Consider the following 22,886-nt stretch of genomic DNA (forward strand, 5'->3'; position numbering starts at 1 on the left):
TATATAGAGAGAGAATAAATAGGCAGGTGATCATATCTTACAATTGACAGTTCCCTGTACATACCCTAATCAGTCCAGACCGTGGGTTGAGCCTCCTGTCCAGCAGGTGGAGACAGACCAAAACTGTGAGGGTACCTATATCAGGACAGAGCCTACCCTACACCCCATCAGTATTCGTCTGTCTCCAGCAAGTGCAGGCAGCTGAACCTACGGTTCCCCTTCTTCTTCGTCCCTTAGTTTCCCTGAGGGGATTTTCTTTACTTTTGGTCTGGATCAAGCAAGTATTAAATTCTTGTTTTAAAAAAAAAAAATAAAAAAGAGGACTTTGAAAGTTTTCTCCCTTTTTTTCCTCACAGAGACAGTTCGGTCTCTTCGCTCTGCTGGGAGCCTGGGGGGCTTGCCCATCCTAGGCTCCTTTTTCCCGGTGACCATCTGGCGTGATACTGGTGGTCCAGTCCCTCCCCCATTATCTAGCTGTCCACTGTAAAACAGTACCCTCTCAGGGAGTGTTTTTCCCCTGGCTTAGCTGAGCAGTTTAAAAAAAAAAAAAAAAGGGTACAAGCAGGGCTGTATTTGTTACTTTTTAAGAACTGTGGACAGCTCTGGCAGTGTGCAGAGTTCAGTCACTGCCTCCGCTGACCGACTTCAGCCCTACACAGCTCAGCTGTTTTTCTTTTTTAGCAATTTTTTTTTCTGCAGCGATGTGAATCGGAACCAGAATTGGATCCGATATCAGTTCCGATTCACATCTCTAGAAGATTCATCCCTGAACACCCCCCCCCCAAACAAAAACCCGCAAATTTCTCCTCTGCAATCTCCAAAGGCGCCGGAGGGCCAGGGTTCGGTTAGGGTGGTCCCGGGGGCCCCGCCGCCTCCGGATCCGCCACAGCTGGCGCTGGTCCCTATTCCAGATTCGGATGTTGACCCGCTGCTTCCTAACCCCCCCCCCCCTCGAGGGGGACAATCCTTGGGTCCTAAGTTTATTTCAAAAGGAGGAACTAGAGCCGCTCATTCCCTTCATTTTGCAGGAACTGGGAATTGAGCTGCCCCGGCGGATATGGTTACGGCCGCAATGCCTGCCAACATGGACCCAGTCCTGGCAGGACTTAAGGCTCTTCCATGTACTTTTCCTTTTCACTCTATGCATACGCTGATGTTCCTTAGGGAATGGGAGTCCCCTGAGGCGGGACTCTGAGTGGAGAGGGCTATGGACAAGCTCTACCCCCTTCCTGAGGACTGCTTGAATCTACTTAAGATGCCCAAGGTAGATTCCTCTGTCACGGCGGTTACCAAACACACCACCATCCCGGTGGTTGGGACTATGGCTCTAAAGGATGTCCAGGACCGCAAGTTGGAATTTTACCTCAAATGCATATTTGAGGTCCTGTCCTTGGGAGTTCGGGTGACAATCTGTGGCAGCCTCATGCAGCGGGCAAGCCTCAGGTGGGTTCAGCAAATACTCAGCACCCAAGAACTCCTGTCCGCAGAGGCAGAGCAGGTGGATCGCTTGGAGGGAGCGATTGCGTATGGGGCGGACGCCCTGTACGATCTTCTGCGAGTGCAAGCCAAGGCAATGGTCTTCGTGGTCTCAGCCAGGCACCTCCTCTGGCTGAGAAATTGGTCTGTGGATGCCTCTTCCAAAGCACAGTTGGGAACCCTTCTCTTAAGGGCCAGTTGCTTTTAGGTGAGGACCTAGAGCAACTTATCAAATCTCTGGGAGAAAATAAGGTTCATAAGTGGCTGAAGGACCGCCCGAAACAGTCTAAGTCCTTCTTTCCCCCTCGCACTAGATTTAGGGGGCAACGCCATTTTTCCACCAGGGCAAGGGGCTCGTTCCCGTGGGGTAATGCTTCCCGATCTCAATCCTGGCCTCATTCCTTTCAGGGACGTTGGCCTTTCAGGGATAGTAGCCAGCAACACTCGGTCACCAAGTCCTCCTCTCAATTAGATGGGGCCGGCTCATTCTTCCTTTCGAGACTTAGATGGATGACTGTCCCAGTTTCTCGGGGAATGGGCCACCATAACGATGTACCAGTGGGTCCTAGATGTGATAGAAAAAGGCTACGCGTTAGAATTTGCTCGAGACCTACCGGATCTTCACCTGGTCTCCCCCTTTGGAAGTCGAAAGAGGCCTGCGGTCGAACAAACCCTGCGCAGGCTGCTGGAACTGGGGCCATAGTCCCAGTCCCAGTAGAAGAACAAGGGTCCGGCCAATATTCCATCTACTTCGTCGTACCCCAAAAGGAGGGCTCTTTTCGTCCAATTTTGGATCTCAAGCGCGTCAACTGGGCTCTCTAGGTTCCCCATTTTCGGATGGAAACCTTGAAGGCGGTGATAGCGGCAGTTCGATCCGGAGAATTCTTGGCCTCGCTCGATCTGACGGAGGCCTACTTACACATCCAGATTTGCTGCGATCACCAGCGGTATCTTCGGTTCGAGATACTGGGCCAACATTTTCAGTTTCGAGCACTCCCCTTCGGTCTTGCCACAGTGCCGTGCACTTTCACCAAGGTAATGGTGGTAGTGGTGGTCACTCTGTGTCGAGACGGAGTCCTAGTCCATCCTTACCTGGACGATTGGCTCATCCAGGCCAAATCAAAGTCTCTTTGCCAGCTGGCTGCCAGCTGGCGGTCAGCAAGGTCCTGACGTGTCTAACCTCTCTGGAGTGGGTCACCAAATTTCCCAAGAGCAAGCTTCAACCCTCCCAGACATTGGAATTCCTGGGGGTGTGATTCGACACTCGAGTAGGTAGGGTGTTTCTTCCGGAGGACTGATCACTCAAACTCAGGGGCCAAGTGCTTAATTTTCTCTCTCTTGCCCTGCCAACGGCTTGGGATTATCTCCAGGTTCTGGGGTCCATGGCCTCCACTATCGATCTGGTCCCCTAGGCTTTTGCGCATATGCGTCCATTACAGAAAGCCTTGCTATCCCGCTGGAAACCGGTATCGGAACAGTTTCAGACACCCCTGCCGCTCTGAGTCTACCATCGCAGAACTGCAGTGGTGGCTATCGCCTGCCCATCTTCAGAAGGGGATGTCCCTTCTGACACTGCAGTGGATCGTGGTAACAACAGACGCCAGCCTCTCCGGCTGGGGAGCTGTATGCCAGACCCAGTCTGCTCAGGGGTATTGGTCTCCGACCCAATCTCGCTGGCACATCAATAGACTGGAAGCTCGAGCGGTACGACTGGCTCTCAAGGCCTTCCTTCCCCTACTCCTCCACAAGGCGGTGCGGGTCCTGTCGAACAATTCCACCACTGTAGCCTACATTAATCGACAAAGGGGCACCAGGAGTCGCCTAGTCGCTCTGGAAGCCAGCAGGTTCTTCACATGGGCGGAACATCACCTAGAGCGCTTAGCGGCGCCCATATTGCGGGGAGGGATTTCCTCAGTCGCCAGAAGTTAGACTCAGGCGAGTGGGAATTGTCAGATACAGCGATGAACCTGATCATCTGCATGTGGGGTCCCCCCAATTGTATCTGATGGCCACCATGACCAATGCGAAAGCTCCTCTGTTCTTCAGCCGCAGACTGGAACATTGTGTGGAAGGGGTGGATGCCCTGGTCCTTCCCTGGCCCCACAACATTCTTCTGTACGTGTTCCTTCCATGACCGTTAGTGGGCAAAGTACTCCGAAGAATCGAGCTTCATCGCGGGCCTGTCATTCTAGTGGCTCCAGAATGGCCTCGCAGATCATGGTTTGCGGACCTCATGAATCTAGCCATGGACGGTCCCCTACACCTCGGTCATCTTTCCCATCTTCTTCGGCAGGGTCCCGTAGTTTTCGATCAGGCGGATCGCTTCTGTCTAGCGGCCTGGCTTTTGAACGGCGGAGATTGAGAAAGAAGGGATATAAGGAAGAAGTTATATCCACTCTAATGCGGGCCAGGAAGCAGACTACCTCGCTTGCTTATGTCCGAGTATGGAAGGTTTTTGAAAATGCGTGTCGCCTCTGGTATCTTGGCTCGTAAGGCTCCGGTTTTCCAGGTCCTTTCTTTTCTCCAGAACGGTTTCGCCAAGGGGTTGTCGTTCAGTTCCTTGCGAGTGCAGGTCTCCGCTCTCTGTTCCATCTTAGGCACCATTGACGGTTATTCAGTGGCAGCTCATTCGGATGTCGTCCGTTTCCTCAAGGGAGCCAAGCACTTGAATCCTCCGGTTCGGGTTACTTGTCCCTCATGGAGTCTTAATTTGGTTCTCCGGGTTCTCTGCGAAGCTCCTTTTGAGCCCTTAAGGAGGGCTACGCTCAAGGATCTGACTTTCAAAACAGTCTTCTTGGTGTCCATTTGTTCAACCAGAAGAATCTCAGAGCTCCAAGCGTTGTCGTGCAGAGAGCCTTTTCTACGTTTCTCGGATTCAGGGGTATCCCTTAAGATGGTACCCTCTTTCTTGCCAAAGGTCGTGTCTTCTTGTCAATCAGTCTGTGGAACTTCTGGGTTTTTCTTTGTCAGAAGTAGCAAATACAGCTGGGGGTGATCTGTGGCGCCTCGATGTGAAACGGGTCTTGCTGCGTTACCTTCAGGTTACAAATGACTTCCGGGTCTCTGACCACTTGTTTGTTCTGTGGAGTGGGCCAAATAAAGGTAATAAGACTTCCAAAGCCACTATCGCGCGTTGGCTAAAGGAGGCCATTGCGTCGGCTTACATCTGTAAGGGTCGGCCCATGCCAGAAGGCTTAAAAGCTCATTCCTTACGGTCTCAGGCTACTTCTTGGGCAGAGAGTCAATTGGTCTCTCCGCAGGAAATATGTAGGGCAGCTACTTGGAAATCCCTGCATACCTTTGCTCGTCATTACTGTCTGGATGTGCAGGCTCCAGTTTTTGGCTCCTTTGGGCGGCAGGTTCTTCGAGCAGGACTATCTCAGTCCCACCCTGTTTAGGGAAGCTTTGGTACATCCCACAGTCTGGACTGATCCGGGTACGTACAGGGAAAGGAAAATTGTTCTTACCTGCTAATTTTCGTTCCTGTAGTACCACGGATCAGTCCAAACACCCGCCCGTACTAGATCTGATACATCCGCTCGAATGTTCTGTTTTTTTCTACAGGTTTTTTCAACTATCTGATTTGTTGTCTACTATTACTAAAGGCACCGGAAGCATCTAACAGATGAAAATAAAATTGTATGCAAGAGCGTTTTTATTCATACAGAATCCTTTCAGTTGTTCACTTGTTCAATTTGTTAGTTTTTTCTTATTGCTTGCTTGATCTTTGGGAAGTTATATCTGCTTTGAAAATACTTTATACTGAAGAGGTGTGGGGTAGGCTCTGTCCTGATATAGGATAACCTCACAGTTTTGGTCTGTCTTCACCTGCTGGACAGGAGGCTCAACCCACGGTTTGGACTGATCCGTGGTACTACAGGAACGAAAATTAGCAGGTAAGAACCAATTTTCCTCTAGACACCATATAGCTCCTGCTTAATCTTTTACCATACAGTATTTCATCCTTCATGTTAGCTGGAGTTAACTTTATCTTATAAAAGCTTAAGTTCAGAAATAAATCCTATTATACAAACTTTATCATATCAAAGCATCTTAATCTGATTGCCTGGATCCACTAGGCCTACTGCATCAGTTAATCAGCATGAAAGGTCAGAATCTAATACTCCCCCTCCCCCCCCCTTGTATTATGTGAATGACTGACCACCTGCCTTGCCTGCCATGCCTTCAAAATATAGGCACCACAGCTGGCCCACACAAGTGGCTGACACTATAGGTCACCAACCATATCCTCCAAAGATGGTAAAAGAAAAGGTTCCAGACCTAATTGTGACATTGCTAAGGGGGAAGCAAAGGAAACTCTAAGAAAGATGATGATGTAACTGATTGATTATACCTTTTCTGTTGTACATATTTTCATCAGAGTGTAAATAAAGGTGTAATCACAGAGAATTGTCTGTAGACAAAAGAAAAAAAAATGAGAAGTAGAAAGTACCCAAAAAAGTGTCCCCAACCCCAATAAGTTAGTCTTGATGTAAATGAGAAATCAGATTTGACTACAGTATCATGAAAGTTTCCAATATGGTTTAATTTCTCAAATTGTCTGTTTATATCATAAGATATGAATTTGTGTGCATGTTAATATTAGAAAACTGGTAGCATCAAGCATAAGTTCCAGTGTAGAGACAAAGTTGCATGGTAAATAACTAATGAAATTGGAGGTAGATGGAAGAATGAATGGTATACAAGTGATGGCAAATTGACAGTACAATGAATAACACTCTGAGTCACATAAATATAGTAATGTTCAGCACCTATACATTGAACAATAGTTGGAGAGCAAGAGTTGGGAAATCATTAGTGCAAAGGTTTGAATACTTGTTAACAAAATCGCAGAGCTGGGGACCATTATTTCAGAGACAGACTTGGATATAGTTGTCATCGGCAAGTCATGGTTTAATAGAAATTGGGATTGGGGTGTGAGCATTCCAGAGCATAAATTGGGATTGGGGTGTGAGCATTCCAGAGCATTATCTCTTCAACAAGAGAATAAAGAAGAGGGAAATAAGCATCTACTTTCATATTTAGATTTGCATATTAGTTTTTTTCCTAGCTGGTAGACACATGGACTCAGGACCAGTGGGTTATGCTCCCTTGCCAGCAGAAGGAGACTGAGCAGGCTAATGTCACAGTATATATACTCCTGCAGTGACACCTGCCTGCCAGTATTTTCCATCTCCAACAGATGGTGGACATGCATCTCCCTATGGGGATTGCTTCAGATTTTGGAAGGAAAATTTAACATAGAAAAAGAAAAGCCCCATTCTCCTGCGGTGATACCAAATGGTCCTTTCCCCAGTTGAGAATTCCTGATGTGATTTCCGTGGTCCCTCAGATGCGTGCCTTGGAACTGTAGCTGGGGTTCCCAGCATGGACTTAGCTGATTGTACAGCTTAAAGGCAGCAGGTGCAAGAGGCCAAGCGCGGCAATGACTGCATATTCCCTCTTCTCCCACAGCCGGAAACTGTCTCTGTACTCAACCAGTAAGGGCTGAGCTCAAGTAAGTTTTAAAAAAAAAGTTTGTGAAGACAGTATGGAGGAGTTTGCAGAACGTCCTCCAGTCTCCGTGCTCGGCATGCCATTCCAACATTCGTTCCTGTTCCCGTGGGGGTTAGGGGAACTAGGCAGCCTGGCGGGTTGAGAGGTCCCAGTGGGCTAGGCCTTGCAGTTCGGCTTTTTGCCTGCGTACCGCGTGGTAAGCCACCACAGCATTTTCAAGCTCTTCTGTGCATGGCTTTCTGCCCTCTTCAGGACGTCTGTGTGCACAGTATATAGGCTCTGCACACGCACTGTGTGCTCAGTTTTAGGCGTGCCTTTGGCGTGCACAAATTTCTAAGCTCTGGTAGTGTGCCCAGGCTTGGATGCACAGTTTGTGTGTGTATGTGTTTTTTGTGGCACCTAGTTTTTGTGCGCTTGAATTTTTTCAGCGCAAGCCGCTGGACACATTCTCCATGCATTGTTGGCACCGGTGAGCAAGAAACCTAAGCGCCTTTCTGTCTGTGTTGCCTGTCATATTCTGGCATCTCAGCCTGTCATCTCCTCTAACTTGTGTCAACACTGTTTAGAGGCTCAGGGAGAGTTGTCTTTCTCTAATTTCGCTAATCCTGGATCCTCCCAGCCTGATGATCATCTGGTTAAGGATCTGTCTGGCTGTACACCGGTTCTTGGAACTTGCTTGACTGGTTCCTCCTCAGGAGATGGCAGTTCAGTGGGCCGCACTCCAGTTCCTTCTGGGTTTTGCCTGGATCCGGCTGCTTTTTATTGGGTGGTGTTTTTTCAAGGTTTGCAATCCTTTCTTTAGGCACAGTCCTGAACTCCGCCCACTCCTGTTAGGTTGGACGCTCAGCTGCTGGCCCCTCCCTCTTCCAGTCCTCTGTTTAGGCGCCGGAGCATACCTCAGTTCGCTGCAGGAAATCCAACAGGAACCTGAAAGGCACTGATGATGAGGCAGATCCTGATTCCCTGAAAAACGGGGGAAATTCCTTTGGGATTGGAACCATATCAGAACATGTTGCGGTTCTTTCATAGAGATGAACTGCCGGCCCTGGTTTCCCAGACCTTGAAGATGCTTGGGAGTTCCTGGTGCAGATTCCACGTCTGAACCGAAGAAGGATCCCATTTTGGTTTCCTTGTGTAAAACCTCTTGTTTTTTCCCTGTTACCATTCAGGAATTGATTGATCTTGAATGGGGAGCCCCAGAGGCATGTTTCAAAGGGGGTCAGACTTTGGAAGGCTTGTACCCCCTGGATCTAGCAGTGAGGGAGCATTTACATTTTCCCAAAGTGGATGCGCTGGTCTGTGCCATCTCTTAAGTGGATGAATATCCCCGTGAAGGGAGGAGCGGCCCTGAAGGATGTGCCTGATAGGCGGATTGCGGCTATCCTTAAGCGAGCCTTTGAAGCAGTGGGGATGACTTCACAGATAGCTTCTTGTGGCACAATCTTGACTGCTTCTCTCTCAGGAAGTTGATGATTCTGGAGTGAATTCCAGAATGATTATGGAACCCGCTGCCGCCTTTTTAGCTGATGCAGGCTGCTATTTGGTCTGTACCTCAAACAGGTGTGGCTTTGGTGGTAGCGGCCAGGCGTCAACTCTGGTTGCGACATTGGTCAGCTGATACAGCCTCCAAGGCTAATCTTACAAAAATTCCCTTTAAAAGCTCGCTCTTGTCTGGAAGCGAATTAGAGAAATTGGCCAGTAAGTGGGGAGAATCTCCGGTCCCTCAGTTGCCGGAGGATAAGAAGCAGTTGCAGCGCCCCTCTGGTATGAGGGGTTATCTCCGGGGTTCCAAGTGATTTCATTCCTACAGAGAGTCAACTTTTCAGAGGACTTGGCCTTTTGGTAGGTCTTAGTCCTTTCGTCCCAGACAGCCCAAGAGTGGAGCAGACTTGGAGGGGAGGATCCACCCCAGCTTCCCAAAGAAAGTTTGTCGACCCACCTTTGGCAGCGCCTCTCTCTTTTATCAATGGTGCATCGAGATCACATTGGATCAGTGGGTCCTGGAGATGATACGAGAAGGATATGCCTGGAATTTCACAGTATTCCTCAGGACGTGTTCATGGTATCTCTTTGCTACTCCCTGCAGAAGAGGCAGGCAGTGGAATCTATGCTTATAAGACTTCTCCAGTTGAGGGCTGTGGTTCCAGTGGTGAAGACTAAAACTGTGAAATATTTCAATGCGGCGTGGGATAAACACTGGATCCATAAAGGCTAGATGATGGGAATGAAGAGTAAAGCTATGGGGGTAGCTTGCTAGAATGTTAACTACTACCTGGTGGTTACTACCCTTACTCAAAAAAATCCCTTGCATGGTTAATGCAACCCCAACATTGCTCTCTGCTTCAACGGCAAACGGAAATGTGGAAAAGAGGTTTTACATTCAGATAACAAACAAAAAGGACTGAACTTCACAATCTGGGTAAACAAATAAACGTGGGGGTAGCTTGCTTATTACGGCGGTTACTATCCTAAACCAGTTAAGCCTGATGCATCACTTTGAATGCATACACAGCGTTGCTCTCTGCTTCTACGGCAGGGGGTAATGTGGAAAAGAGGATTTACATTCAGACATCATCCAAGGCATCGATCTGTGCAATCTGGGTAAACAAGCATCAGGGTAACTTACTTGATGCGGCGGTTACAATCTTTAACCATAAGCCTTATACTCACCTTTGATGCAACTCCAACATTACTCTCTGCATCAATGACAGGGGATGGCAGGAAATTTGAATCAAACAGTTACCAACAAGAGCCCTGAAGTTGGTGGTTGATGAAACAGATAAGTATGGGAAAATAAGTGTGGAAGCTTTCTGGGCAGACTGGATGGGCTGATTGGTCTTTTTCTGCCGTCATTTCTATGTTTCTATATTCCATTTATTTTGTTGTGCCCAAGAAGGAGGGCTCCTTTCGTCCCATCCTGGATCTCAAGTGTCATCTGTCATTTGAGGGTGACTCATTCACATGGAAACCTTATGTTCACTGATAATGGCCATGCAGTTGGGGGAGTTTCTGACCTCCCTGGACCTGTCCAAGACCTACCTTCATATTCCCATCCATTTGGAGCACCACATTTTCTGCGTTTTGCGGTGCTGGGGCGCCATTATCAGTTTCGGGTGCTGCCTTTTGGACTAACCACCGCGCTCAGAAAGTTTTCCAAGGTCATGGTGGTAGTAGCAGCAGAGTTGAGAAGAGATGGGATCCTGGTACACCAGAATTTGAACGACTGGCTGATTCAAGCCAAGTCTCAGGAAGAGAGTTGCCTGGTGACCCGCAATGTGTGATCTCTTTGTTGAGAGCAGTCTTCAGCCATCTAAGTCGTTGGAATATCTGGTTATTCGGTTTGACACAAGGCAGGACAAGGTTTTCCTGCCAGAAGTTCGGATTCAGAAATTGATGTCACAAGTGCATCAGTTGGTGAGCACTATACACCCGACACTGTGGTCCTACCTACAGGTGCTTGGTTTGATGACGGCAACCCTAGAAGCGGTGGTGAGGGCGCATTTGTGTCTTCAGCGCTTACTGCTGTCTTGTTGGAACCCACAGTCTCAGGACTATTTGGTTCGGCTCCACTTGCCATTGGAAATCTGTTCTCTCCTCCAGTGGTGGTTGCAGGAGGCTCATCTCAGAAAGGGTGTTTCCTTGACCTCCCCAACCTGGTTGATACTCAACAGATGTGAGTCTCCAGGGTTAGTGAGCTCACTATCAGGAGCTGATGACCCAAGGGTGGTCCGGTTGGCAAGTTTGCAGTTCAGCCACAGACTGCAAGGTCTAGCAGTCCAAGTGATGTCGACAGCGCAACAACAGTAGCCTACATCAATTCTCCCTCATTCAGTCAAAACTCCACTCATTCTGGAATTTTTGCATGATGGATTAAACCAGTGGTTCCCAACCCTGTCCTGGGGACCCCCCAGCAGCCAGTCGTGTTTTCAGGATATCCACAATGAATATGCATGAGAGAAAATTTGCATGTGCATAGATTAAACAAAGGGTTGGCCCTTAATTCCTTGAAGGTACAGATTGCGGCTCTTGCCTGTTTCCGGGCCCTGGTGAATGGTGATTCCTTATACTCTCATCCTGATGTGGCCCATTTTTTAAAGGGAGTGAAGCGTCTTTGGCCTCCCTTGAGGTTACCGGTCCCTTTGTGGAGTCTTAATTTGGTGTTGTATTTCTTGGCAGGCCCTATGTCCGACTGCTACATAGCCTTTCCTTGCGGTTATTAAACTTGAAGACTGTGTTCCTGGTGGCTATCTGTTTTGCGCATCGAGTTTCCAAGCTGCAGGCCTAATCTTGCTGGGAGCTGTTCCTTCAGGTGTCTCCAAGGGCATTACAGCTGCGTACTAATCCATCCTTCTTGCCCAAAGTGGTGTCTGAATTTAATTTGAATCTGTCAATTTCCTTGTAGTCCATGGAAAAGGTCAGGAATGCAGAGTAGTATCGCCTCCTGCGTCCCTTGCATGTCAAGAGACTTGTCATGCGGTATCTGGAGGCTTCTGAACCTTTCCGAAAGACAGATTGCCTGTTTGTCCTTCATGGTGAAAGGAAGCAAGGTGAACAGCTTTGTGGGCTACTATAGCTTGCTGGATTAAGGAGGTAGTCATGGCCACGTACATGGATGCTGAAAAGCTGTTGCCTACTCAGGTTAAGGCTCATTCCACTAGGGCTGAGGCAATGTCATGGGCGGAGTTTAGATTGTTGTCTCCCACGACATTTGCCGGGCTGTGACGTGGTCCTCCTTACATACATTTTCCAGGTTTATAGTCTGGATGTGCAGGCCCAGGAGGACGTAGCCTTTGCATGTGCGGTGTTAACTGGACACAGGCAGCCTCCCACCTTACTTGGAGTAGCTTTGGTACATCCCACTGCTCCTAAGTCCATCTGTCTACCTCTAGGAAACGGAAAAATTACTAATTACCTGATAATTTCATTTTCCTTAGTGTAAACAGATGGAATCAGCTTCTCGCCCTCGGCTGCCAAATGATTGTATCAGTGGTCCTCCTGTGGGGCTACGTGTTCTAGGAGATTACTGGTAAGTGTTCATCCAGTCCCTAGATTGGGGTACATACTTTCCTTTCTTGAGTTCAGTGTTTCTTATTGGTTGAGTACAGTTATGATTGATTGTTTTTAATCAAGTTTTTTGCTAATCTGTCCACAATTGCTTTTGAAGAGAATATTGGCAGGCTGGTGTCACTGCAGGAGTATATATACTGTGACTTCAGCTTCCTCCGTTTCCATCTGCTGGCAGGGGAGCATAACTCACTGGTCCCGAGTCCATCTGTCTACACTGCAATGTTTCTGTTATCTGTGAACCGATGTGAGGTTATTAAACAAATGTCGGTATATAAAAACTGGAAATAAATAAATAAATAAAATACACTAAGGAAAACAAAATTCAGGTAAGTAGTGATTGCTCCAATTTTTTTCTATTATTATTTTTATTTATTGACTTCCATTGACTGTTATATTACAATTGCATTTTATCATGTTCCTCGCCTTGAGCACTTTAGTAGAAAGGCAAGTAAACATTGAAGTAAATGAATTATATTAAGAACACAATGGTAGCTAAAGAAATACAGGTGTTGTAGGCTGCAAAGAAGCACTTAACACCAGCAGCTGTAAGAGAAATCTTTATGCAAGGAAATAGGATATCCGGGAGTGTGAAGGTCCACTGAATGGTTAAGGTGTGATGCAGACTCAAATTATTACTCATACAATAGGTTAAATAGCTCATCACCTCTAATTTGCACACCAATGAGCTAGTTTTTTTGCATAACATTTTCCTAATTGGTTGGCATTATAACTTTTTCTCATATATGCTAATAAGAAAGGATTCTTGTAAATTGCTCCCAAAAAGCAGAAACAAAACTCAGTGCTGACCCTTAACATAATTTTTGACCTTTTACATACTTTCTAGCATTTCAGCAGCCTTAACTATTCCTACAAGTCTGATCAGTGTAATAAGCAAATGCAGTCAGCATGTAAGATGAGCCTGGAGCTAAGATGGGATGCAGGCACTGACGTTTGGTACACTTCTGCATTTCTAAGTACTTTACCTTAGTGAACTTGCAGCACTAGTATTTTTCCAGAATATTCCTGTTTTATAATTCCCTTTGTCTTGCAAAGAGTAAATTCAGAATTCTCTGCCTCTTTACTGCACTGAGGTCTGCAGGTGTGTTCATAAGGATTTTGCAAAACACCCTCACACAGGGAGAACAAAAAACTGAATTACTTTGAGTTGCCCTGGAAATCCTAAGAACATTTTTGTGCATGAGAATAATATACAGATCTCCAGCACAAGGAATAAAGTGGATTCGGATGTGAGAAGCAACAGGATGGTAAACAAAGGGTTCTTCTTGAAGATGACTTCTGTCACAAGGTGTGGATTGAAACCTAGCTGCTACAGCATTGGCAAGAAGTAGAGAAGTTCTGATATGGAACTACAAGGGATATTTCTCAGGCAGCTAGTTGAAGAAGCCCACTCCAGGGGAGGTTACATTGGGTTGCTAAATGGAGACACTGTTACCCGCCTTTTTGTAAGGTAAATTTAAGATTCAGCTATCTTTATTCGATGTAGTTTGACATTAAACTCAAATCTGAACTGAACCACATTAAGGCTAGGGCCCTGGACTTCAAGAGGGCTGACTTCAAGATAAGTGATAGCACTGGGAAAGCCCTATCAATCCAGGATCTAAAGGGTACAGAGAAAGTGAACAGCAATAAAATGTATTGAGAAAATGACAAATCGCTATGGTAAGGCAGGCTAGCAAAGAGAAGATGAGAGATCAATATAGTTCTCTACGGAGACAGAAGACAAATGTAAAATCCAAAGCAAATCAAGGTTTTGGGATATCCAAAATGTGCATCAGATATATTTTCATATACTGGGTCTTCATTGTATCCCGATTTCTCATGCACATTCATTGTGGATATCCTGACTGGTTGGGGGAATCCTGAAGACAGGTTTGAAAAGCCCCCAGCTTGCCTGTAATTGGTATGTTCTAATGCCAGCTGTGCAGTGAGCTACATAATCCAATCACCTCTCTGTCCCACCACCACCAATCATTTACAGCAGCAGAAAAGAAACACGAACTCCAGGAGCTGACCAGGAAGGCCCCGCCATTGACCTCATCACCTGGTGCGGTCATGACCCTTAAAGGGCCAGGTCAAGATGCATGTGGGACTGCAGCAGCAGGGGTGAGTCAGCCCAAACACCATCCAGAGCTCCCCCCCCCCCCCCCCCCCCCCCCGCCTCCTGCCTGAAGAAACCACCATAAATCACCTGTAGCACCAGAACTAACCGGGAAGGACTCTGCTGACCTCAATTCACAACGATTATTTATTTATTGCTTTAAAAAAAACATCAATCTGTAGGAACAATCTTAACGGTGTACAGCATTATAACAATAAGATATACAATCATTTACAATATAAAATGAATAAAAAGAGTAAAAATAAAATAACAAAAAAACATACAAGATACAAAGAAACTAAAATATGATCTCAAGATTATACATTGCAAGCATGCCTTGGCTGCTAAAAGAATTTGTTGTATGCCTTTTTAAAAAGCCAAGTTTTCAACATCTTTTTAAAGGCCTTAAGATCTTTTTGCATTCGCAGTTCACAAGATATTTGATTACACATTGTTGGGCCTGCTATAGAAAAAGCTCTCGCCCTGACTTCTGAAAGATGGGCAGATCTGATGGAAGGGAATGATAAGTCCTTTGGCCGATCTCAAGTTTCTTTCCGGGTTGTGTAAGTGAAGTTGAGCATTGAGCCATTCTGTGTTGTCAAGATATATAGATTTATGGATCAGACATAATATTTTTTTTTTCAGACATATTTTGTAGTCCATACGGAATTTGATAACCAGTGAAGATTGTTTAAAGTGGGTGTAATGTGGTCAAATGTTTTTCCACCACAAAGGATTCTTGCAGTGGTGTTCTATAGTAACTGCAGGGGTCTAATACAGATTGAAGGGAGACCAAATAAAATAGTTACAATAATCAATTGTAGAAAATATTAGAGGTCAATGCTGACTTGACCCTTAAAGGTCTGGGCCGGAAGCAAGCCCTCCTATGTCCCTTTGTGTGCCTCTTTGTGCACATCCTTCATGACATCCATCAAGGCACCAAGAGCCCCTGCCCCCCACCCCAGGCCATCCACAAGATCACAATAGAGCAGCATCCACAAGGAGTGAGTAAAGAGACAAAAAAAACACTAACAAGGCATTCCCAACTACAAACCCCACTGCAGCTAAAGCTGCCTCAAACACTACACACTATTGCCTGTTGATCCCACCCCACTCCTGCAATATCTAATACCACCCTAAAGCTTGTTCCCTACATTTCTCCCTCACAAAGCACATACCCCCCTTCCCACCTCCCCAAATCACATTAAACCATCCAGGAGGATGTGCCGTGCAACCACACTGACCACCACGTTCCTTCTATCCACACAAATCACCACTCTCACTCATTGTAAAATACTCCCCATGCCAGGCCCCCCCTCCCACCTGTACAGAAAGAACCACCAGAGATCCCTCATTTACCCAAACCTAGGCAATTTCTAGATATTTCACCTACCACAAACTCAAGATCATACGTCTAAGTATACATTCTATTCATTTAAAAAACAGCCTTGTACATGACCTTGTCGTAGACCACTTTATGGATATCTTATGTCCAACTGAAACCTGGGTACAAGATGCTGACACACCCCAATTCAATGAGATCTATCTGCAGGACTGCATTTTTGCAGACTTTCTCCAGCAATATTTATTTATTTATCTGTTTTTATATACCGATATTCACCCGAGGGTATCACATCTGTTTACATGATGTTTAGTGAGAGTGTGTGATTACATGTCACTTTATCTTTACATTGAGGCAATATAAAGCTGGAGCGAAGTATATAAATAAGAGAGGTGGAAGGGTAGCTTCATCTTCAGGTCTGCTTTGAGACTGACATGCTCTTCCACATGAGAACTTGAAAAGATTAAAATCATTCTATAGGCTGACATGCTTCCTAGATGAGGAATATTCCGAGTACACTGTCCACCATCCAGTTCTATTGAAATCTTACATAATGTCCTATAACTAGTATAAGAATTTTTTTCTTGAGCACCCAAGAACACTAATGCTGAGTGAATTCAAAATCCAAGTTGATGAACCATACTTGCACCTTCCCCAAGACTTCCTGTCCTTGCTTGAGTCCCTGGACCTGACCCAACTAGTCACCGAGCCAACCCACAAAGCAGAGCTTAACCAAATACTAGCCTCAACACACCTGCTATATAAATACAAAACTGATAACATCCAGACCACGCAACTCTTCTGGTCTGACCACTACCCAGTCCTCTTTGATATGCACCCATGGGTGCCCAAAAGACCAACTCTGAAAAAATTACAAGACTAGTTTGACCAGCTTCATACCAGGACGCATAAACCTTTTGTGCACCCTCCAAGGCATTATGGAGTATCCTTCCATCATAACTCCTACCACAGACAGCTTGGTAAATAGTTGAAGTTTAAACCTCAGAACAGTCATAGATAAGATAATCTCATGGAAAACAATCTACATAAAAACCTCCAAACCCCAACCCCTTATTCTTAGCAACCTTAAAGAATTAAAAAGAATTGGCAAGAAACTAGAAAACAAGTGGCAAGAAAATAAGATCTTCAACCAACAGAATAGAATAAAAATACCACCAGTCAACCTATTAGAAAGCCATCATAAAAGCAAAAAAAAAGCTATTCAAAACACAATCAACCAAGTAGAAAAGCAACCCAGAGGTATTCTCACTATCAACAAACTTTGAAGAGCTACATCACATCTATCTCACAACAAAAACCCCATTGCAATAAACTCATTGCATTTTTTACAGAGAAAATCATATACACTCAATCTGAACTGGACTAAATAGTTAAAAAAAAATATATATATATATACCCCACCACAAGCATAGCAAGCCACATTACCACACCAACTGACAAGCTTTTCCACAGTGTTTGAAGACACTGACTCCCTACTCTCAGAACTACCACCTGCCTGGCAAACCCATGCCCATCCTGGCGTATCAAACAAGCCAAGGCTGGACTAACTGTATCCAGACCATCTTAAACACATTGCTTGCAGAGGCCCAATCTAAAATTGCTTAAATGTAGCAATAGTATCCTACACTGAAGAAACCCAACCTTGACCCAAGTGGCCTAAAAACTACTGTCCAGTTTCAAACCTCCCTTAAGATCATAGAAAAGGTAGTATTATTATAGCATTCTGACCACTTGTCCACCACTAATGCCCTAGACCTCCATCACTCTGGCTTCCACTTCCATCATAGGTCAGAAACAACCCTAATAAATATGGATGAACTCCAACACTGTCTAGACCAGTGGTTCCCAACCCTGTTCTGGGGACCTCCCAGCCAGTCGGGATTTCAAGATATCCACAATGAAATATGTATATGAGAAAATTTGCATGCACTGACTGACTGGGGGGTCTGCAGGTCAGGGTTGGGAACCACTGGTCTAGACCAAGGGCAAACAGTCTTACTACTGCTCTTGGACCTATCAGCAGCATTTCACATGGTAGACCACAAAATTCTCATCCCCAGATTACTGGAGCTAGGAGTAACCGGCCTGCTCTGGCATGGTTTGCATCCTTCCTCTCTCAAAACTCCACCCACTTTCATGCTGTGCTCCACAAGACTCCATCCTGTCACCCACCCTATTCAACATATATGGCTCAACTGAATAAAATTATCAGAAACTACCAGATTTCCTGGCGTGTAGCCAGATGGACTCAGAACGAATGGGTATAGTATGCTCGTGCTAGCAGTTGGAGACAGATCTGACGTCAGCACGGGTATATATACCCCCACAGGAAGCGTAGCAACACAGTAATTTCCGTCTCCAAAGCAGTTTGGAGAGCCTGCACGCTCGCTGAGCGTGTTTTCCAAATCTACTTTCTATTTTTTTTTCCCTCCTTTCTACCTAAAGTGGTTTCACAGTTTCATCTTAACCAAACCATATCCTTGCCTACCACGGCGGGATTGAAGAAGTCTGAAGAAGGGCGTTTATTACGCCATCTCGACATTGGCAGATTGCTGCCCAGATATCTGGAAGTGACACAAGAAGTACGAAAGACGGACCATCTGTTCGTCCTGCACAGCGGAAAGAAACAAGGTGAAGCGGCCTCGCGGCCCACCATCGCCCGCTGGATTAAAGAAGTTATCAGAGCAGCTTACGTAGAGGCCGGGAAGTCTCCGCCTCTACAGGTCAAGGCTCATTCTACCAGAGCACAAGCGGCATCCTGGGCGGAATCCAGGATGCTGTCGCCTGCAGAAATATGTAAAGCGGCGACATGGTCCTCCCTCCATACCTTCTCCAGGTTCTACCATCTGGATGTCCAGGCCAGGGAGGACACAGCATTTGCGAGGGCGGTACTACATGGTCCTCAGGCAGCCTCCCGCCCAGGCTGGGAGTAAAGCTTTTGTACATCCCATTCGTTCTGAGTCCATCTGGCTACACGCCAGGAAATGTTGAGATTACTTACCTGATAATCTCCTTTTCCTTAGTGTAGACAGATGGACTCAGCATCCCGCCCAGCTGCCTGTGTACATGGGTTTCACCGATTCAAGGTAAGCCATGTCATTTGTTTACATAAGAGCGTACACTCTACCAGGTGTCAACGCCTTCCAGTTGGGAATGCTGGCGGTCTCCAGCTACGATCAATCGGTCAGGGGAATCCTATTTCACTATTTCACTGAGAGTCAGTACACACATCCATAACAGCTTTTGCAAGGAAGATTACTGAGTTGCTACGCTTCCTGTGGGGGTATATATACCCGTGCTGACGTCAGATCCGTCTCCAACTGCTAGCACGAGCATACTATACCCATTCGTTCTGAGTCCATCTGTCTACACTAAGGAAAAGGAGATTATCAGGTAAGTAATCTCAACATTACATACTATTTCTACACAGACTTACAATTGCTGGTCCCATTCAGTGGAAGCCAAAAACTGACCAACACCAATCTCAACAACTGTCTGGCTAAAGTACCAGGTTGGCTATGCCCAAACAAACTAAGTATAAACCCAAAAAAGACATAAATGTTATGGCTTAGGAAACAGCCCATTCATTCTCACTCAAAATGGTCCTTGATGAAATAACACTAACCCTTAGTCTCCAAGCCTGGAGCTTGGGCTTCATCTTGGACTACAAACTATCAATCAAACCCCAGATTGAAGCCATTATTAAATTGGCCTACTTCCATCAGCTGTGCCATCTCTGCCCCCTCCTAGACAATATTGCCTTTTGTACCTGATGTCCAAGCTATCGTTCTCACAACTTGAATACTGTAGCTCATGCTATGCTAGAATTCCTAACACCCTTAACTGCCACCTACAACTGTATAAAATATTGCGGTCCATCTGACAATAAATACAACAAATTCAATCATGTTACACCAATCTTAAAAAAAAAACCTGTATTGTTCCCAACACTTTACAATACCAAATTCAAATTCCTAATCCTTGACTACAAAACACTTAAGGCCTAGCACTGATCTGCCTCAACAGCTCTCTAACCCCATACATACCCACTTGTATCCTATGGTCCTTTCTACAAGTTCGTCTAGTAGTGCCAATCCCCAAAACAATGTATCTCAGCACAAAGAAAAGAACCTTTGCAGGATCGGTATCAACTTGATGGAACTCTGCCACCCTATATTCAACTTGCCCCAGACCTACTATTCTTCAGAAAGCTGGTGAAAACTTGGCAGGTTTTGGTTCCAACTAGTGATCTGATCCTTAAACTGTATGGGGAAACCCCTCAATTCTCTGGCTTTTTGAAACAGTCTGTAATCACAATCTACATAGAAATCTTAAGAGCTCCCTGTATAGTAACCCCCCATCTCTCTACCCAATGCAAACTGATTCAAACTACCTCCCTCCCTCCTAATTATAATGATTTTGTACTTTAATCCTCTCCTTGGATTGGAGCCCTATGATATTGATTTAAACAAATAGTACTATATTACCCAATTAATATGTATTGTACAGTGTTGCTTACTATTCTAGCTAATTGGACTACTGTATACTCCGTGACCCCATTTATAACACATCTATTTAATGCATCTACGGTGTTATACTATATATGGCATTTTTTTATAACATGCTTTGAAGGCTTTGGTTGGAAAGCATGCCATAAATAGATTGAGGAATTTTTACTCCAGTTAGTTTTACTGTAACTTGGCTAGTCAATAAACTGAAGTGCATCAGGTGGTGCACAGGAATCCCTGCACATGTCGAAAGTGTTTCCTCGAAAGCTCAGAAAGAATTCTCCAAAGCCAGCAAAAGACCTTTTCATGATTGTGTGGCTCACTGCACAGCTATTATCAGTGAACACCAATTACAGGCAAGCAGTCATGCTTTATTAAACATATTATAATAAGGGAGGGAAAGGCCCTCCAGTGATACTAATCATTACTTAAGAGATGGAAAGGGTATTTTATGTGGATGGGGATATTTCTTTAAGATTTGGTTTTAATAATGGTAGAGTAATTTTGAGGCACAGACTATGTTCAACCAGAAAGTTTGGGTTATACATTTTGATCCTAACTTTGTATTTCTTCTTGTATAGAGGAACCCTTTCACTATCCAGGTAGCCGTAGCCAGATCCAGAACCAATGTCAATTTTGAAGAAGAAAACAAGAAAGATTGTTAGCCTACAAATGCACAGAACAAATTCCAGAAATGTGTGTAAGACCCTTTGCTTCTAGGTTATAAAACTTCTCAAACATGTTAAGAATTTCACCAGGTGTGCTAAGTAGATTTAGACCAACATATTTTTTATGAACCAAGGGTGTGAATTTTATATTTGAGTGCTTTGAAAGAATTTTTCTAAAGGCCTTGGAGGAATTAATAATTTTCATAACACAGAGGATAAGCCAGAAACAACTTTGAGAGTTCAATACTGAGAAATGTGAAACACTGACATTTATTTATTTTCATACTACATCAGTTTGCCTCAAATTTAAACTTTTGATTAATTTTCTCTCTTAAAAGGAGCCTAGACAAAACACAATCAAACATGGAAACTGTACTGGTTATGTTTACATGTGAATGTCTTCAGCAGTTTGGCAGTTTAAACAAATTGTACAATGCTTGTTTGTGATAAATGTGTAAGGCAACTATTACAATTAAGACTAAACTTTTGCAAAATGTTTTTATTCTGATTGTACTTTACTCCTTTATAGTCTAAAATATAAATTACAATGCATTTGCAAAAATCATCTTTAATAAATATATAAAATGTAAACTAAAGTACTTCAGTCATAAATAAAACTTCATATATACTATGCAATATTTCTGAAGTGTACATGACAACTATTTTTCAACTTGCATGTATTAAATTCAAATTGTTTTTAAATCATTTCAACTGCTAGCTTGCTGTTTTGAGCCCTTGGAAGCACCTGAACTTAGTGTCATATTCAGTTTTAAATCTTAACCATAGTTTGCTAGCTTAGGGTAAATATTTTTATGATTCCTTGTCTGTTTTATGATGTTATGTTGTATTTGGATTTATTATGTGTTATTGGTTATTGTGTTACATTTATGATATATGTTGAGGTTTTATTGTGGTCATCTAGAATATCATTCATTGTAAAGGTGAAATATAAATGTTTTAAATAAATAAAATGTCTTTAGCCACACTAATAGATTAGTCTATATTGACTACAGTGTCATGAATAACATTCCACACAGCAAGACCCAATAGGATATTAGAATATTTAAGAATGTGTCATTTCTGTGCACTGTTTCCTGTAGTACAGGATTGTTGCAAGAGAAATGCTTAAATATTGAAACATGACATAAAAGAAACATATTTACTAATTTATACAAGGTGAGAATTACCATTTGTCTTGTGGAAATTTGAAAAATTTGTGAAGAGAATCGCCATTAGTAAAATGTATTACTAGAAGAAATTCGGATCCCACATGCACTAAAATATATACAATTTGGTGTGATAAATGTCTCTCTAATGTAAGGCATGTCATAACTGTATCATTTATTGTTGTTTATATTCCTGCAGAACCTGAGAATTGTTTTGTTTCCAGAATTTAGTAAAGCCATACTTTCTGTTGAGCTACAATATGACTCAGTATGTCAGATAACTAAAATCTAGTTTAACTGCAAATAGCCTGCTCTGATTTGCAAACATTCCTCTGATTTATATTGTTGTAAGTCACCTTAACTCGCATTTAGCACAGTTTGCAGATTGACTGTTCAAATTCAGCACTAATAGCAATTTAAGTTTTAATGATCAGTCTGCACTTTGAGATGGGACAGTAAATTTCATTCTTGTCTCCAGATTGAACAATAGAAGCTTTGCAATTCCTTTGGATGACAGGAAAAATATTTACTCTTCCTTTTCTGTTAACATTTCTGTAAAAAGCAGCATGTTTGAGTGTTTAGATCAGGGAAGACCAACTCTGGTCCTAGAGAACCACAAACAGGGCTGGTTTTCAGGATATCTACAATGAATATGTATATAAGAGATTTGCATGTAGTGCCTCCAATGTTTACAAATGTCTCATGCATTTTCATTGTGGATATCCTGAAAACCTGGCCTATTTTTGTGGCTCTTGAGGATCAGAGTTCGCCACCCTTGGTTTAGATCATTGGACTATGATTTGCAAGAAGTCCTGAAATAGAAGTTTAACTCCCTTCAGCCACCAACTTTGTGTTGCCTTGGGCAAATCAGTTTATCTCCATTTGTTTGACTTGACTTGGCTTTGGAAAGTCTAGAAATTAAGGGCCTTATTTACCAAGGCTATCGCAGGCTTGCGCTGTTAGCACAAGCCTGCGATAGCCTGCGAAGGTAGCGCACGCCTG

General features: G+C 44.3%; 1 protein-coding gene across 7 annotated transcripts in view; it reads left to right on the top strand.

The window, feature by feature from the left end:
• Nucleotides 1–22,886, top strand: part of RBBP8 (RB binding protein 8, endonuclease) — a 379,857-nt gene that overhangs the window by 355,045 nt on the left and 1,926 nt on the right. Inside the window, exon 21 of one of the 7 annotated variants that reach the window (XR_003854777.1) lies at nt 20,632–20,746. The exons of the other annotated variants lie outside the window; for them this stretch is intronic. The gene's annotated coding sequence lies outside the window, so the exon portion shown is untranslated. The remainder of the gene's footprint in view (nt 1–20,631; nt 20,747–22,886) is intronic. 7 annotated transcript variants of the gene reach the window in all.

The sequence above is a fragment of the Rhinatrema bivittatum genome, chromosome 2 (assembly GCF_901001135.1).
Source record: "Rhinatrema bivittatum chromosome 2, aRhiBiv1.1, whole genome shotgun sequence".
In the NCBI taxonomy this organism is placed as follows: domain Eukaryota; kingdom Metazoa; phylum Chordata; class Amphibia; order Gymnophiona; family Rhinatrematidae; genus Rhinatrema; species Rhinatrema bivittatum.